Source organism: Hoplias malabaricus, chromosome 6 (assembly GCF_029633855.1).
Source record: "Hoplias malabaricus isolate fHopMal1 chromosome 6, fHopMal1.hap1, whole genome shotgun sequence".
NCBI classification, from domain to species: Eukaryota; Metazoa; Chordata; class Actinopteri; order Characiformes; family Erythrinidae; genus Hoplias; species Hoplias malabaricus.
The window spans coordinates 34,359,994-34,379,438 of NC_089805.1; positions in this window are offsets into that span (position 1 = coordinate 34,359,994).

Consider the following 19,445-nt stretch of genomic DNA (forward strand, 5'->3'; position numbering starts at 1 on the left):
CATTCATTCATTATGTGCAAACACACACACACACACACACACACACACACCGTGGGCACCAATCCACCTACCAACATGTGGTTTTGGACCATGGGAGGACAAAGGGGCACCCGGAGGAAACACACGTGGACACATGGAGAACACACGGGATTTGAACTCACAACCTCCAGGTCCCTGGAGCTGTGTGACACTATCTGCTGTGCCACTGGGTCACCGCTATATACAGGTTTAGCTTTGATTATACTTCTTGCTTGTATTCAAAGCAACCTAGGGGGTCAATCTCAGATATGAATGCAATACACACAACAAAAATATGTATCATGGTTATATCAGGGTATATTACATTTTCAATTGGGTGATAGTATCCCCTTGCAGCATCCTTCAAATTGTGATCCACGTGCATTAAATAGAAGTGTAGCCCTGGAGAAAGTTTCATTTGAAATGGTTTTCAAAACATATGCAAGTCCATCATTGCAGTTGCCTTTCACCCAGACTGTGCCCTCATATCTCAAACCCCCTCTGGCAAACGCTAAAGTATCACAGCAAAAACCACCCACATCAAGAACAGCTTGTACCCACAGCCAATCAGGACTTTCAGCAACAAACACTGTGATGCCAGTCATTCTCTATAGAATATAGTAGGGTTCCCCAGTTCCATTCCAGTAATATTTCATTATTTCCATGTTTGAACATACCCAGTTTCACTCATCTGGGCCTGCAGACATTAGTTGCTGTGTTTAGTACAGGGAAATTACCATACTCTGTTGCCCTTTAAGACCAGAACCTAGGAAATATGTCCTACTGGTTTTGATATTAGGTATATTATGATGCACATGCATGGTATTGTGGAAAAGTAATTTCCCGTCATAATATTTTTAAAGCCTAAGTGAATTTTTCAACTTTCAAAAAGGCAGAAAACTTGTAGTTATTGCTTCACATGTTTGCAGTTTACTTTCAACTTACTTTCAAAAGAAATCAGAGGAAAAGAAAATGGGTAATTTTCCACACCTCCAGTGATCTAAGTAATACCAAAAACATTCAGTCATGTTGATGTCTGGGGTTATGATTTTTCTGAAAAAATCAGCAGCTTCATGGTTTCTTTTTCTTGGATCTGAAGCTTCATTCTCCTCTAACTCCAGTTTTGGAAGGTTTAAATGCAACATTACATTAAAACATGTCTGTTGTGACTACGTAAATAGAAGATATGTACAGACATGTAGTTCTTATAACACATCTCATATATTGAACTTAAAACATAATATAATTTTATAAAATTTATTACTATAATATATAATAATAGTTTCAATCCACAGCTGTATAGTGTATCATAACTATTTGGCCCTGGCATGTAAACCTCATTACATCATGCTTTACATATTTTGTTTATTTAGTTTGTACACTCCCATGCACTTTTGATTTATATGTACAATTATCCCATTGAGTAGATGTACTTTTCCTGAACAATATACAACTTGAATTATGTTACAGAAGTATCCAAAGTTTATTCTTCTGCATCAGCAAGATCACCCACTATTCTACACTAATCAAAAAGAAAGGAACATGGTTGGTGATGTTATATTTCGAAAGAAACAAAAGTACATCTTTTAGACTCTCTGATCCACAGTGGTACTCCTAAATAGTCCACCTTTTTTACACAATAACTCCAGGCTTCAGGTAGAAACGGTTCTTATACCTGAAGAGTCTGTTGGTAAAATCTTTAAGATGCGGTGTGTATCACAACATCAGGTTAAGAATACATACTGTGCATAGACAGAAAATGAGAACAGAATGTTTTGGGAATGGTGCAGAGCTTTAAAGGCTCAAATACAGTGCTGTAACACACACTCACCAGAATTCCCTTCATGGTTGTCTTTGAAATGTAATGAGGTTGGCTGCAATCTTTGCTTATAAATCCTACATGAACACCATTGATGCACACTCTAAATGGGAGGATTGGAAAGTAAGCATTTTTTTTCTGCCCATAAATTACAGGTAGTGCTGTTATTAATTCAGACATCAAGCAGAGCAGTAGCTATTACTTAATAAAAATGACCCCTAGCTCAGCAGTTCTCGTTTCTGCAGGGTGAGACTTGTGGGATTGTGCATGTATGTAATAATTTAACACTGGAGAGTATGGATCTACTGACAGAGTCATGATCTAAAGGTCTTAGTTATTAGCATGCACTGGGTTATTCATTGTCAATACTGGCCTGTATACTATCTTCCTGAATGATGCTCAGTCACACTTTATTTAAGTGGGAAAATTCAGCAAACACCATGAAAACAGCAGTGATCTCTGAGTGGGTGTTTAGCAGAGTTGCTTAGCAAACAGAAAGTCTCAAAATCTGACCCAGAGTTTCTCACAAAACCCACAGGGAGACATATTTCACTGATTTGGCTAAATAAGATCTTAATATGAAGCCACAAGCTATATTCCCATCTAGCTTTGGTGCAGGGCAGTCACAGGTGATGTAATGATCCATGCTGAGCTTGTCAATGTCTATTTTAAATCATGTATGTTTTTAATAGTGTCCCTATCCATCATCCTATTGGAGTAAGTGAAAAACAAGCTCTAAGGCTAAGACCAGGAGTTGTTGATGTAAGGGGAACCACTGTTTCCTTCTGCAACATACAGTGATGCAATTTTCACAGCACAACTTGATAATGCAGGACTTCAGTAACCCTCTGTTTCTCATGCCTTTCTATTATGCCACACAATATTTCCACATGTTCCTCATGTGGTATATTGAGCTGATTTTTAATGAGAATATGTTTTATAAGGAATCAGAGAAAAGTTCTACTTTATACAAAATATGTTTTAACTATATTCTCAATTTATTTATATTATTTGATTAATTTCTGTTGAGTTCAGTTTTGTATAATACAATGATTTGTATTATGAACAAGTTTTGGAGGGGCATTTGTGTGAATAAACTCCACAAACCAAAAGAATGAAACTTTGGGAGGACCCAAAATTTAAGGGTTCTGGAGTGGTCAGTGAAAGCAACAGTAGCAGTTTGTTTAGGATTGGACAACAAGCTTCGTGATAACATTTTAACACATGCCATAAACCTTCTACAAATGATCTTGAACTGAACTTAATTTAATAAAGCAAAGTAAATAAACATATTTACATGATGTCCTTGGTGTGTATTACACTTCTACTTGTATGGCATTGTATGGTAGTGCCCCAGTCACACAACACTAGAAACCTGGAGGTTGTGGGTTCAAGTCCTGCTCTGGGTGACTGTCTGTGAGGAGTTTGGTGTGTTCTCCCTGTGTCCACGTGGGATTCCTCTGGGTGCTCCAGTCTCCTCCCACGGTCCAAAAACACATGTTGGTAGGTGGAGTGTGTGAGTGAATGTCACCCTATGAAGGACTGGTGCCCCCTCCATGGCGTGTTCCTTCCTTGCGCTCAGTGAATTCAGGTAGGCTCCAGACCCACCGTGACCCTGAACTGGATAAGCGGTTACAGACAATGAATGAATATTACATTCCTATAATACGTAAATAAAGGAGATCAAACTGAAGCATTCAGATAAAACAGAGGTGCCCAAGACTCTAGGAAAGATAATCTGAAAAATCAATGTGTTATATTTGCTCACCTTATAATCAGGATAAATATCTGAATGTTTTGTAAAGATGAATTCAGGGTAGTGTAAGGCAGATTACAAGTTCCTGACAGAATCTAAATATTCTTTATTTCTGGTTTGTGTTTTTGTCCCCAACACTTGTTACATAAAATATTAACTACAGTCATATCTTTCACTCATATGTTGCTATGACATCCCTCTGACAGTGTAATAAACCCTGCCTACAGGCTCCAAACTGCATTATAAGATCCAACAGGCTTTCACGCTCAGCATGAGATTGGAAGCCTGTCATATCAGATGTATATTGTGTAATCCTCCAATGCCTCAGAGGTTGAACTGATGCTTTCATGAGATCAAGAATAGAATTTCACTTGAGCCAGTTATGAGCCACATTTTTCTCAAAACTAACATGCCATTGTTAATAAGGAGAGTACTGCCATTAACTTATATTATGGTTCTAAATGGTACTTGGAAGTGATAAAACTGATAGTAATGCAGGAAATAACATTTAACAGCTCTGACCCTTTCTGAATGCCAAACTTTACTGTCACTTCATGCAAGTACAAATTATTGTACAGTGTCACCTTGTGGCAGATGCAGATCAAAGTAAAGGAGGAGGTAACCAGTTATAAATGGGAGAAAACATAACCAATGTATCTATGCCATAGAACTGAAAAAAAAAATACAGCATTTTTTTTTTTTTTTTTTACATTATAAGAACTCACACAATAGCCACCATTCTCCTTAAATTTCCTGTTATGTGCTGAAGGGAAATGTTGGTATCTGAATAATGGAGCTATAAAAATGAAATGAATTCTGAGTGAGGTGTTGAAAAATGTGTTTAATGTTCTTGTTTTAAATAACCTTTAATATATTTCTCCAAAAATGCTTTAAAGTCTGCGCCATAATTCTCCTAAAAGTTAGTAGCAGCAGTTTAAATATTTTCATTTGAAAGGACACAAAGGGCACAGATGCACATGAATGAAATAATGAAAAATGCACCCCAGTATATTCTCATAAAGACAATTTTATAGGCGTCAGATGCAGAGTACCATGGGATGTTATGCACATTATAGTTTTAGTAGCTGTATTTTCACAGAAGTAAATCCATCAACTCGTATGTAAATGATTCCATACCACTGCCTCAGAGATAGACCCTGAACATAGCAATAAATCAAGAACCTCTGTACAACCCCAATGTAGCCAATAGCACATCAGCGTAATTCAATAGTATTGTCAGAACAGGGCCCAGAAGAGACTGGTTTGAAAATTTAGTGTGAGAAATCACTGTATAAACAGATATTCCAGTAGGATTTTGGAGAATAGTGCGGTGGTTGGTTTGGAAGCCTGGAGAAGAGATACACATAAAAAATTTACTTCAGTAAATAATGTAGCTCACTATTGACCACTGAAGTCCACTTTTCTGCATTTTGTTGAGTGCATATTTATGTTAATACCTCCCAACACCACCCATCAACACTACTAATTTGGCCTCATCCAGGTTTTGAAAATGTTTTCATAGAACTAGCTCAATATACTGACTTAATACACTGAATTAGTAACTTAATATAATAAACTTAATACATTGAATTAGTATCTCAAAATAATGAGGTAGTATCTGGAAATATTGAGATAGCAACTTGCATATTAATAAAAAAAATCTATGCTTTTTTTTAATCATTATTTTATGTTGTATTTTGTATTTTATGTTGTAATCGTATGTGTTTTATGGTGGCAGAAATGGGCTTCCGTAGTGTGATGAGTGCTATGTAGTGTTTAAATTATTCCATGCTCTAAAGCAGTGATAATTTGTATGTAAGAAATTCCAGGTGGCTAATAAATATCAAAATAATATGCTAAATTCTGAAAAACTTTGTCCCTAAATCTTTGATTGACAGTGTATTTAAAATAACAGAATTCATGCATTCATTGAATGGAACTATAGCATGCCGCTTGAATTAAATGTGGCCAAGTAGCTCGTAGGAAAAAATTTCCTTTTTAAAGATGTATTTCACTCTTTGCATATTCAAGCTTGCACTTTGTGTTTGCTATAACCTCACCCATTTGGAAGCCATACCTGGCACATGCTGTTCTTGTGGCTTCTTCTAGATTACAGATGTTAACGTTGAAGATTTTGGAAGAATGTCACTAGTGCAGAATCATTCTCCTCTGCTTAATTTGTGTGTATTTGGTCATACACATTGTGTACACATTTGGTTAGTAGTCAATGTGTCTCATGCTTGTTTATGTTGTGTTTGTTTGCCTGCTCTCTCTCGGGTCAAACCCAGCATCATTTGTATCTTTAGTGACAGTTCCTTATCCAAAACAACTATCACTAGACTGTCTTTTAAATTCTTGTTTTATGTCTCTGTCAGATAATAATACAAACTTCTGACATATTCCCTGCTTTCAGCTGCTTGAGAATGACCTGGGAATTAGCCACAGATCTTGGTGAAAAGTACTCCTCTCTGGTCTTTCGAATCCTGGCTTAGCTCTGAATGGAAACTTTCTCTGTTCGGCTGCCATTTGGTTGCATTTGGAGTCAAAGATGTAGCCAGGGGGGCAGGCATGGCAGGGGTCCAATTCTGAGAGTTGCCACAGGTGCAGGAGAAAGCAGCAGTGCACTATTGGGATGGGCCAAATCATCCTCTTTTTGTCACCTAGTTTCTGCTACAATGCCCCAGCTTCAACACACGCTGCCATGAACATCATATCGGGGTTTCACTGGAGCTCCCTTTGTAGTTCTTTCTTTGTAGTTTTCTGGGGCCTACTTTCAGCCTCTTGGGCCAACATGAGAGAATAAAAAAATGAAAGCAGAAGAGAGAATGAAAACAGACAAAGCACCCTAAGCACAACAAATCTCAGGCAAAGGTTTAGAGTAATTGCATGTCCAAAATGGTGTGTTCCTTGGATTCTATGTGTTCATAGACCTGTTTTCCCATTTCAGGACCTTGTGGTACATGATTTAAAATTTTTGTTAAAACAAAATCAGGGCCTGAAACTAATTACTGTCCAGGGATTTCTGACTAAAAGAGAGCTCAGACCACAAGGTCAAATCCAGTCCATTCCAATTTATTTGTATAGCTCTTTTTTATAACTGACATTGTCACAAAGCAGCTTTACAGAAAACTTGTAGGACAAAAGATCAATGACATAAAAAGACACCTCACCTAGGTTTTGTGAGGAAGCCAAATGCAAGAATGGCAAGCAAAACTCCCTCAAAGCTGGAGGAAGAAACCTTGGAAGGAACCAAGACTCACGAGGAGGACACAACCTCTTCTGGTCAAAGTGCTGGTAAATTATCCATAAAAAGTCACAGTATAATCACATAAGTCTGTTGCCCTGCTCAATAGTATTCATATAAACATGATAAAGTATGCATCTACCCATGCTTTGAGTATAAAATATTTTGTATTGTGAACATGAAACATCTACAAACCGGATTCCAATAAAGTTGGGACACTAAACAAATTGTAAAATAAAAACTGAATGCAATGATGTGGAGGTGCCAACATCTAATATTTTATTCAAAATAGAACACAAATCACAGATCAAAAGTTTAAACTGAGAGAATAATTTTAAGGGAAAAATAAGTTGTTTCAAAATTTCATGTTGTCAACAAATCCCAAAAAAGTTGGGACAAGGCCACTTTTTACCACTGTGTGGCATCCCCCCTTCTTACAACACTCAACAGACGTCTGGGGACAGAGTAGACCAGTTTCTCAAGTTTAGAAATAGGAATGCTCCCCCATTCATGTCTAATACAGGCCTCTAACTGTTTAATCGTCTTGGGCCTTCTTTGTCGCACCTTCCTCTTTATGATGCGCCAAATGTTCTCTATAGGTGAAAGATCTGGACTGCAGGCTGGCCATTTCAGTACCCGTGCCACAAGCACTCATGCAACTCCATACCATCAGTGATGCAGGCTTTTGAACGGAGCATTGATAACAACTTGGGTTATCCTTGTCCTCTCTGGTCCGGATGACATGGCTTCCGAGTGTTCCACAAAGAACTTCAAAACGTGACTCATCTGACCACAGAACAGTCTTCCATTTTGCCACACTCCATTTTAAAAGACCCCTGGCCCAGTGCAAACGTCTGAGCTTGTGGAGCTTGCTTAGAAATGGCTTCCTCTTTGCACTATAGAGTTTCAGCTGGCAACAGCGGATAGCACGGTGGATTGTGTTCACTGACAATGCTTTCTGGAAGTATTCCAGAGCCCATTCTGTTATTTCCTTGATAATGGCATTCCTGTTTGAGGTGCAGTGACGTTTAAGGGCCCGGAGATCACGAGCATCCAGTAAAGTTTTTACGGCCTTGACCCTTACACACAGCAATTGTTCCAGGTTCTCTGAATCTTTTGATGATGTTATGCACGGTTGAGGATGATAACGGTTGATGATGATTAAAAGTTGCTATTTTATGCTGGGTAACACCATTCTGGTATTGCTGCACTATCTTTCTGTGCAACAATGGTGGAGTTGGTGATCCTCTTACCATCTTGGCTTCGTAGAGACACTGACACTCTGAGAAGCTCTTTTTATACCCAATCATGTTGTCAATTGACCTAATTAGTGTTAATTGGTCTTCCAGCTGTTCGTTATATGCTCAATTTCCTTTTTCCAGCCACTTATTGCTACTTGTCCCAACTTTTTTGGGATTTGTTGACACTGTGAAATTTTGAATCAACATATTTTTCCTTTAAAATGTTACATTTACTCAGATTACACTTTTGATCTGTCATATATGTTCTATTACGAATAAAATATTGACATTTGGCATCTCCACATCATTGCATTCAGTTTTTATTCACAATTTGTTTATTGTCCCAAATTTTTTGGTATCCGGTTTGTATTTTTAAAATCCCAAAATATAAACAATTGTAAATTCTTGTCTAATATAGCCAAACATGAGGCTCTTACACCCCCTGGGAACCCATTTTGAGATTTTGTATATTTTATTTATTCATTCATTATCTGAAACCGCTTATCCAGTTCAGGGTCGCGGGGGGTCCAGAACCTACCTGGAATCATTGGGCGCAAGGCGGGAATACACCCTGGAGGGGGCGCCAGTCCTTCACAGGGCAACACAGACACACACACACACTCACACACACCTACGGACACTTTTGAGTCGCCAATCCACCTTCAACGTGTGTTTTTGGACTGTGGGAGGAAACCGGAGCACCCGGAGGAAACCCACGCGGACACGGGGAGTACACACCAACTCCTCACAGACAGTCACCCGGAGTGGGAATCGAACCCACAACCTCCAGGCCCCTGGAGCTGTGTGACTGCGACACTACCTGCTGCGCCGCCCAATGTTCAGCAAAGTTTCAATAAAAAAACACATAAAAGAAATATGATAAATGTCTTCTACAAAATTATCAGTACTGCTCTCCTGTCGATATAGAATGGGCAGACCTAAAAGTGGGTAATGCTTATGTCATTACGACCCAGACCAATCACAAGGATACTATAGCCACGCCTCCTCTCTGAGTTGAAGAGACTAAAGCGAGCTAAACACTTAGCAGCCATTAGTGAGCAAGCTAGCTATCCAGCTATTTACCAAGCTATGGGGAGGGAGTGAAAGACATGAACAGAGCAAATACAAAACGGATTGTTGATCCAAAAATGGATTAAGTCTAAGTACAGCAGAGATAGCATCAACACTCGGTCAGCGTGTTTAATGGCATACTAGCAGAGAGAAAGCAACAGCACTATTGGTCAAAGACACAACTTCGCGGCTTTATACATCCCTGCTTAGGTAGCTTACGAACCATGGCGCATACAGAATGACACACCCGTAGTAACCTAAATGCCATAACTAAAGCAGTCATGATTTATTGTGATTGACTTGCATGGTCTTGGAGATCGAGCTTTCAATCGCGATCGACTGGTTGGCGACCACTGCTCTAGAAGGCATCCAGTTTGTACAATTATGTTAACAAAATAATCACATGAAACCACACCAAAGACAAATAAATACAAAATACATCCGTAGCTTCGTACATGAATGCCTGTGCATTGCCCATTCTATCCGTCTGTGCCATTTTATTGTGTGTCTTGTGTAAAATGACAACTGCAGTTCAGAGTAAAAACCCAGTGACTGCTCTGTCTTGTGTGTTGCCATGGTAACGTAAACAGCATTCTGTTCTCCAGTGATAGAGAGCTGTCAGTCACTCATGTGGTGCATTAGTATATTGGCCATGCCCACACCGTTCTCAGAGAGCTCTAAGAAGCATATTTTGGTCATATATTTGAGGAAAGATTTATCATATTTCTCTTTTGTGTTTTTTATTTAAATTTTGTTGAACATTTCACACAACCTCCAAGTTTAAAATTATACAAAAAAACCCCCAAAAAATTTAAAAACAGGTTCCCAAGGGCTTTAACTCCTGACTGCAGGTTTGGCTCCCTTTTATCCCTGTTTACCTCAAAAAAATGTGGCACTAGATTTTCAAACACTTGCAAATCCAGCCTGATTTTAGATGCGGAAAGGTTTCTCAGAAGATTATAACAGCTCTGAATGTTCTTTTATTGAACACCGCAACTGCTAGTCCCTTTTCATGAAGCAAGGTATTGGTTCTGGTTAAAATGCCAAGATGAATTGTTTGGAGTGAGTGTGATTTATGAGGCTGACATTATTGATTATGATTTTCCACATATAAATAAGAATCTGTATTATTGGCTTCTATTGTGCGCCAGTTAAATTTGATTTCTTTAGTTTCTTGGACTCTGATCCAAACCCCTAAACAGCAGGGCACCTTTCCTGGGATGGAATAACCCCCACTTATTACAATTAGGGCAGTCTGCACCTTATTTATCATCATCAATCTGTCTGAAAGCTTTCTCATTCTTCCTCTCCTCCTCGTTCTGTGCCTAGTGGAATCTGCTGCTGAAAAGTCATAGTCTTCTTGAGGAATTTCTCACATATTACCACAGTAATTCTGAGAAAACACTGATTCTCTAAACATTACCACTAATCCTGATTAGATTTTTCAAGCATTTGTCAAGTTTGGCCTTTTATTATCTTTCAACTAGTAAATTTAACTTTGATCATTCTATATGCTTTCTATATCATTTGATCATTCTGTATACACCTTTATTATAACCTGTATTGAATATAAGTATACATATATTTGTTTATATTGCTAAAGGATTTGCAGGTTCCATCTTACAAACAAAATCAGTGACAGTGAATTCTCTTTATGGAGAATTCAAATAAAAAAGAAACCAGTGGGTTGTAAATGATCTTTGGCCTGCGTTACTTTGAAAGTAATAAAATAGCACTTTTTGATGGCTTACTACCATCAATGGTATGTTATGTTTTTTTCAAATTCAATAAAAGCTATGTCTACAGGAATGCCAGGTCAGCACCCACACATACACACTTTTTCCACAGCCATGTTTTTGTGTTGTGTGCAGAATGTGGTTTTGCATTGTCTGGTTGAAATATGCTTTGACATCCAAATGTCAGCTTTAAGGGAACATTTGCTGTTGTTTTTAATACTTTAGCATTATTTGAACTTTTGATTTGTCTCACCGTATTACACATGTCTACTGTGCAATGGTTAATCTCAAATGCCCAGAGAAGTTGGTGGTGTTTTTGGACACTTAATATACACCTTTTGACACAGTAAATTTGTTTGTGGACATTTGTGAATGTAAATGTGGATGTGTATTGTAGTGCTGGACAAAGGTTTGCCAAAGTAATCCTAAGCCCATGTTGTTACATTGGCTATAAATTAATAAAAGTTCTTGATGCAGTGACATCTGTGAGACATAAGATCCTGTTTAGTCAGCTTTAGCTAGCGCCTTTGCTCTTGAATCTTTATGTAACATGGATGATGAATATCTAAATTTCTTACTTTGAGGAAGACTGTGTTTTATAATTTCAATAATCTCCTCATGTATTTATTACAATGTGGGTATGTTCAGCCCATTGTGCTTCTATTGACAAGATTGTTTCTTGATGTTGCTTTTGAACCAAATCTTTCGGCAGTCCCCTCTGGACAGCATCTGTTTCATATCACATCAGTGAATTATTTTACTGCACTTATACCCGCCACTATACTTTATTACTGAAATTGGTTGCGGGTTTGAATGGCAGGAATAGATTAAAATTTACAAATGAAAAAAAGCTGCCCAAAATAAATAATTTCCTGCAAATGTTTTAGACATCTTGGGTTAAATATGTCATGCTTCACTGGGCATCTGACTGAAGAAATTGCCACTTTAAATAAATAAATAAATGCATACATAAATAAAATAGCAAAATAAGATTCCTAAGTGGAAGTAGGCCTAAATGTTCTTATTTAAATGAAGCCTTAAATTAGACCTTTAATGATGTGGAGGCTGTTTAAACATGTTTCAAATCTCACAAATATTGCTCTTTAAAGAACAAGCCAGTTAAAAGTTAAGTATGGAACTGAAAATATTTATTTATTTATTTATTCTGTGCCATTGTTCCAAACCCCATTTCTTGGATGCTTAAAATTGTAGGAGAATATAAACACCTTACACCCTTTATTAATAATAATTTTATCTCTGCAAGGAATAAATATTCATTACTGATGGTTCTTCTGAAGACACCCTTGACGATGATCCTCGACCTAAATGAGTGCCATCCACTTACTGTAATTCTCTCTAGAACAAAGCACAGTAAATGTCAGTTGGTGTTAAGGGCTCTGGAGACAGAGTATTCTGAGGATCTAACAAGATCTGACAGGAAGCTTCTAATGAGCTCCAATCAAACAACATGTCAACACCTCTGGAGCCGGACATGAGGGTCTCAGTGGGATCCACCCCCTGCTGGCTTGGCCCCTTTCTTTATTCCACTGCAGGGCAGGTGTTACAAACTACAACCAGCCGTTTTGCTCCTGGACAGGAAGAGCTCTACTGATTTGAGGTCAAAGCTGCTGAACAGAGCACATGAGACACCAATATGCACAGGCACATAAGAAAGCTAATGTTTGCATGACTGTGAATATTGTCACTGTCCAATTAAAAACGTATCTCCATTTGTGTTGATTTTTAGTTTACTACATCATTTGAACACAGCTGTCCTTTACATCATTCACTCATCAAATTTCACGACGTATGGACTAAAGAAATCCTTCAAAATCCTTCTTGGAATAAAAACTTTTTACATTGACTTCCTTTGAAAATTAAGAAGGTTTTCTCCTTATCTATACATTACCATTACCCAATAATCATCATTTGGCAAACCATCTCAACACTGCAAAATTCTTGCTGATATTAAAAACAATCTCAATTGAAAGATATTTTCATATATCAATTCTAACATTGTATTGGACCAAAATTGGTCAAAAACAGTATTATTCACTTTAATTTAAGGACAGCACATCCCCTTAAACATTCTATATCCATCCATCCATCCATCCATCCATTATCTGTAACCGCTTATCCAATTTAGGGTCGCGGGGGGTCCAGAGCCTACCTGGAATCATCGGGCGCAAGGCGGGAATACACCCTGGAGGGGACGCCAGTCCTTCACAGGGCTAAACATTCTATATGCATGTCAAAAAAGATCTTTTCAACCAACTCCTATTCACACACACACACACACACACACACACATATATATATATTTATATATATATATATATATATATATATAGTGTTGGCAGTAAGTAACAGTGATACTATTAGATCTTTAGCAAGAAAGGCACTGATATATATGGATCTAATATATTGTTTACCCATGTAATATGAGTATAACTTAACTGTACAGAATTGGTTACATGGCCCCTATCCTTTCATCATATTTCATCATAAGGCCATTAAATCTGCCTTATGTCACAGGAAACATGTTCAGGATTACCATATATCTTTAACAGGAAATAAAACTACTAACATTCTAAAAGACATAATATCACACAAAGTTGGCATGCGCTTAACTGCCTGCCTTCACAATAGTCTAGTTATGTAGTGAGCCTAATTATTTACAGGGGGTTTAGTGGCATTATAGAAGAATATGTCAGCCTGTCTTCGTGTAATTCAGCAGCATTAAATGATGCATGGCAACCTTTAGTACATAGTCCCAAACAGCTTGGAGATCATTTAATACCTCCATGTCAACACTGTAGTCTTACAATCATTTTTTGCTTATTACTTTGGTCATTTACAAATCTCTTTGATATGTGTTTAGCGTCAAGTTTAATATGAGCAGCTTTCTGTGACTAATGGGGGTCATTAGAGGTTTAATAACAGAGTAAACTGGGTTATCTGGACACTGCAACTGTTTGAATAGTTGCTGGCCATAAAATAAGAGAAAAAAGTAAATGTGGACAGTATTCAACCTTTTGAGAAAGAGAGAGAGAGAGAGAGAGAGAGAGTGAGAGTGGGATTGGTTTCAAGTGTCTGGAAAATCTGGACCTCTTTTTCTTAATGCTTTGTTTTTATGAGTGCAATAAAACCGTCTATTTATGGCTGATCTAAACACCCACAGAGTTACGATCACAATCTTCAGTCCGTGTGGAGATTCAGTGTGGTGCAAATGTTTTTAACGCCACCTTGCTGCACTTTATAGAAATACCCTCTCTTTATTGGACTAGTCACATCTTTGTCTCATTGTATTAATGAGTTTACTTCTGTTAGTGAACCTATAGTTTCCATAGACGTTTTAGTCAGAGAGGATGGAGGAAGAAACTTACATCCAGTCATTCAATCAAACCATCAGTTAATCAGTCATTCATTCAATGACGCCTGCCTTATAAAATTAAAACAATAAATTTGCTGAGAATTTGCTGTGAATCCTTCTATTCAAGACCATATCTTGGTATGAACATCCTGTACCAAACATCCATTAAATAACACTGCTTTTGCACATTATTAATGGCAGTTCTTCTGCAAACAATTTTGGTCTCTATATATTCCTACTTGCAGAATCTCTCAGCCATTTCTGGCTAGGCTAAGCCACATCCATTTGTGGTTTGTAATTTAAATTTTATTGAAAAATGCCCTGATGTTCATGTCAGAGTATCAGTACTGGAACAAACATTTGAACAATAACCAGCTCTGTTCACATCCATATGAAAAACCTTACGGGAAACTAAATGACATCACTTGTTTTCAGCAATACAGAAAGAAAGAAAGAGAGTAAAAAAAAACAACCCTGTTCTTTGAAACTATGACCAATCAAGGTTTTCGTGGCTTTTTCACTATGAAGCTGGATGGAAATGCACTCTGTGATGATTTTATAGGTATGTACATCAGACCTATTTTATTTCAGTGCAGTTCATTTGGGTTCATTTCTTCAGAGCAGAGGAGCTCAGCACAGCATCACTTATAGCAGCAGTATAGTAAACACCAGAAATTCAGACTGTTTTGATGCACTCAGAAACACATGACTCACATAATATTCACAGTCTTAACGGCTGCAGAAATGGCCAAGCTTGGTATGCATTTGATTTATCTCATCATTGGACATTAATGAGTCGTAGCAGTGCACTGATAAAGTGGCTAGCTAATGGACTTAACCCAGAGATGGCATGAATCAGCCAACAGTGACTGGAATCAGAGATTAGTGGAAGAGAAGATTGTTTTCTGGAATTTTTTATACTTCCTTCTCTTTCCACACTCTAAGAGTTTGCAGGTTTTTAGTTGCAGTGTGGAGTGATAAGTCCACTGAGAAAGACATTATCAGGCAATTGAAGACTCATTTCCAAATGTTGAGACAACAAAGGTGTTCCTGCTCTCCAGCATGACTGAGCTGGTTTGACAGGGCCAGGAGGGAAGCCAAGTCTTGTCCTGCCCAGTAAAGCTTGTGTCACTTAGTGAAAAGACCAGCTGGACATATTTAGGGTCTGTAGGGATTTGGAGAAATACAAACCCATCTAAATCTGGCTAAACTAAATAAAGGTCTTCAGAGAATCCATCACAGTTGGGCTTGGTTTTCTAAATTTAAAGCACTGGGCTTCAGACCATCTCATTAAAGTAGATGGAGAGTCAACAAATTTCACAGCTTCAATGTCAAAGATTAACTTTAAAAAAGAAAGGATTTTTAATTTGAACCTAGTGTATTCCAATGCTGGGATTTTTGTTGTGAGAAATAATACAGTAAGTCATAATCAGAGGTAGCAAATAACATGTATCATGTTCAATTACATGCGTTGTCACACAGCTCCTGGGTCCTGGGGGTTGTTGGTTTGAGTCCTGTTCTGGGTGACTGTTTATGAAGAGTTTGGTGAGTTCCCTCTGTGTCTGTGTGGGTGTCCTCCAGGTGCTCTGGTTTCATCCCATGGTTCAAAAACACACATTGGTAGGTGGCTACTCAAAAGTGTCCATAGGTGTGAGTGTGTGTGACCTTGCAGAGGACTGGCACCACCTCCAGGTTGTGTTCCCGCCCTGTGCCCAGTGATTCAGGGTAGGCCCAGGACCCACCTCGACCCTGACCTGGATAAGTGGCTACAGAAAATGAATGAATGAATGCATATCTGAGTATTTCAGTTTGTTTCAGTTTGTCTGGTATTTCAGTTTGTTTACTTCTAATTAATCATTTCATAAAGCCATTTTTCATTGAATTACAAGTACTTTTACATCACATCTCTCATAGTACAGTAAATTCCAGTAAACATACTCTGTGACGAAGTTCTGATTGTGTAATATGGAACAGGAGACAGTCGTTATGAGAGATGTAAACTCTGAAAATGAAGAAACCCTAAAAATGTTCTCACTGTTAGTTTTCATGCAGCTGAAAGGAAATAGGGGCTTGGGATTTGACAGTTCAGTCTCAGGGTCTCAAAGAGCGAGGACATCTGTTAAATATTCTAGTGTTTTCCTGTTCAAATGTGGTTTGGCTTGTTTCAGCAGCCTTCTTGCCTGGAACACACTTCACAGGATAGAGATATCACACTACAAGCACATAAGACACTGAGGCATGTGAGAGAGATGCCTCCAACACGTTCTGCACATACAGCACATTACTGTGTGCTTTTTTTCTATCATTAATAATTACACTGAACCTCTTGATAAATCCTATTGGCAAAAAAAAGATGCAGAATTTCTTACTGGCATACAGCCTCAGCCATGTGGAATTAGATGAATGAACTCAGTGCTCCAAACATTGCATCATGCTGCAATTTATTGCTATGGTTTACATGTTAAGACACACAGTTTATACTCATAAAATATTACTAGTTACATACTTTGCAGCAGGAGGTCATTAAGGAATCACAAGGTTCAGCCTAAGGCTTCATGTATTTAAGTTGCTATAATTATTTCAGTCTTACCCTCAAAGAAAATGGTCTATATGTAGGACTCAGGTGCTCTTAGAACAGCTTGTTTTATTGGCTCTTATTTGTCAGAACTGAATACAGTCACAGCTAATCATGAAAAAGCACAACAAATTTTATTTGTGTTATTAATCAGTTTAACCATTTGCACAGCGGTAGAACCAAACTCATCTGGCAGAAATGTGTAAAGTTATTATTTTTACATTATATTTTATTATATTAATCTATATTTTAACAGCAAGAAAATGCTTGATATCAAAATGGTTATGAATATATTTAATGCATTGAGCAGACAGATTAAAAATAGAATATATCAATGGTCATAGTAATATTAGTACAATCAGTCCTTGCACTTGTATTAGAGTGTGATAATGATATCCCTTTATTATTATAAAATGTGTGTGATGCCTAATAAGAAACAAACAAAAAAAATCTTTGTACAGTAGAATCCTGAAGTCATAAAGCTGAAGCAGCCTGTGTTTTATGAGAATACTATCATATTATAAAACAATAATATTATTGTACCTTCAATGGAAAGGTGAGCAAAACTGGTTTATTTCAAACCCATTTATTATGTTTAAATCAGTTTGGACTGTTTTAATCTGAGGTAGTTTTTTTAAAAAAACAAATAAGCCAAATAAGGAATTAAGTTTGTCCACCGAAATCTTTCAGCCATTGACAATATGGTTTTGTGTATGTATTGTGGTATCTCTCTGTTACTGTCAACTGTTAAACTGAAACAAACCATGATACATTCTCAAGGCTTACCACACACACATCCTGCTATATTTATCATAGCTTTTAGCGGTATTAATCTTTTAGTCATAACATTCTCCCACTTGTGTGTGCCAGAGAGCATGCGTGCTTTGATCACTTTCAGTGATGGATATTATGATGATAGAATCATTCCAAAAAAGTTGCGAAACACTTGCAACACATGAGCTGCAGTGCTCTCACACACCAGTCACTGGATCATTAACCTAGCATACTGTTTTCATTTAACTGGGGAGGGAAAGGATGAACCAAGACATATGCGCATCCATGGTCATGTGGACATATGTAGGATAAGGGCACATAAACAAACATGAGAATGGAGAAAAGCATAAACGGGAGTTGTTCTAGTTGTGAGGGGACAAAGACTGCTTCATAATTAATGTCTGCTTCGGCTGACAAGTTAATTCCTATGTTTGCTCAGATGATTATTGTAGAAGGCAACATTTGGGCTGTGTAAACCATTTACAAAATATATGACATTTTAACTTGTAAAAGAGAAGTAATGTTTAAAGTCGCCTCTTTGGCAGCCTCGAATGTTTAAAGGGAAAAAAAGTTGGAAGAAACAGGTGGAAATTACATTGTATGCCTAATGGATAAAATCATTGATCATTGATTAACTCTGTAAAAATTACTCTTTGTTCATCATTATTACATATTTAGAAGTTGTTTCAAAGAAGAAAAACAAAAGTTGTCTTAGATGTCACTCTTTTCTTTGTCTATATTCAGTATGCAGGGATCTGTTCATCAAACACAATAAAATGTTATTTTCTGTTTAACTAGCAGCTGCATTCTATGTACACAATAGCACATGTTCAAATGATAACTCCCAGCTTAATAGTAAGACATCCAATAACCTGGAAAAAAATTTTATGAACATGAAATAAAACACCTTAAAAAGTGTTCAAACTGTGTCCAACTTTATTTTCAATAAAAAACCTTCTCCCAAAGTTTGGCCTCTGCTCTATGCTTTTGTTGTTGGTTCCGCTGCTCCAAAAGACCACGGGGTCTCACCGTCAACCGTGGCTGTGGCCCTCTTCTGCCTACTTCACTGGTCATGTAGCTCTCTCTCTTGTACTTTGGCTACTTCAGATATGTAGCCCTTCTCTGCTGAGGTCAACTCTCCATTCGCATTAAGGGAACTTAAAAACGGAAGCCTCACGACTGATAGCGTGGTGTCAGTGATGCCATTTCTAGTTCCACAATCCACTGTCCAGGTCCATCTTGTATATTAAACCCTTTCCTTTCCATAGAAGGGGAGATTTAGACATTTGCAAGATCATATCAAATGACATTGTTTCTTTTTTTTTTTTGTAAGACTTACCAAAGGAAACCAGTGAAACATGGAAAAAATTAACCAGTTAAAATGAATGAAAATATTAACATTGAAAGCTTTCATTTTCTCGTCTGGCCTCAATACACGTCATTACCAAAAGTGTGGCAATTTCATTATATACACTTCAAACCTCTTTGGAGTGAATCACCAGACTGTTTGGTCTACCAAGCCGTCCTGATTTTAGTTAAACAGTATGACTTATTCATCAGTCTGTGTGCTGAAGGAGATGAAGTTCAAACTCTGTCACTGGGGAATAGCAAGGGAATTATGACTATAATGGAATTTACTCTTCACAGCAGGTGATATGAAATATTCTTTACATCCATATGTTTAAATGCTTTAACTGAGAGCTTATATAGCCTGGAACATAGGGAAACTCTGCTGTGAGGAAGTGACAGCAAGGGAAATGGGGGGAGGAGAAAATAAGAGCGTGAGTTTGTGAGTCAGTGAGAAAGTGAAAGAAATAGAGGGAGGTGTAGGAGGGGGG